The sequence below is a fragment of the Moschus berezovskii genome, chromosome 27, assembly GCF_049115385.1.
Source record: "Moschus berezovskii isolate FMDL1 chromosome 27, NW_MosBer_1.0, whole genome shotgun sequence".
NCBI lineage: Eukaryota > Metazoa > Chordata > Mammalia > Artiodactyla > Moschidae > Moschus > Moschus berezovskii.
The window spans coordinates 3799638-3800478 of NC_142486.1; positions in this window are offsets into that span (position 1 = coordinate 3799638).

Consider the following 841-nt stretch of genomic DNA (forward strand, 5'->3'; position numbering starts at 1 on the left):
AGAAGGGGACGACAGAGGATGAGATGCTGCTGCTGCTGCTGCTGCTGCGTCTCTTCCGAAGTATCTGACTCTATGTGACCTTATAGACGGCAGCCCACCAGGCTCCTCTGTCCCTAGGATTCTCCTGGCAAGAATACTGGAGTGGGTTGCCATTTCCTTCTCCCCCTCGAGGATGAGATGGTTGGATGGCATCACTGACTCGATGGACATGAGTTTGAGCAACTCCAGGAGTTGGTTATGGACAGGAAAGCCTGGCATGCTGTAGTCCGTGGGGTGGCAAAGAGTCAGACAGGACTGAGCGACTGAACTGAACTGTTAGTATTTCAGTTAAGAAAATGGCAACCTACTCCAGTATTCTTGCCTGGAGAATCCCACGGACAGTGGAGCCCGGTAGGTAGGCGCCACTGTCCATGGTCGCAAGAGTGGGACACGACTTAGCCACTAAACCAGCACCACCACCAAACAGGATACTCTCCTTCCCCTCTGGTTTGTTGGAGATCCTCATATCTAACCTAAAATACCGCTGGACAAGGAAAGGACCAGGAATCCAGGAGGCAATCACACAGGACCCCACCTGAGGCCATATCTTTCCTTGATCCCTAACAGGAATTAACAAATGGGATATTGATTCCCTGGTCCAGAAGGTCCATCCTCTCAGCACAGCATTGCTTCACTTCCAGATGAGGTGGAGACATTTAAGTGGTTCCCTAACTTCACGGCGCGGAGACTTCTGGGGTATAGAGTCTTGCTGTTTGCCTGGCTCCCGGGGGCGGGCCCCGGTGTCCGAACTTCCGGCGTCCTCCTGCGTTAGGGCTCGGTGGTCTGTGTGCGTGTTCGCGCA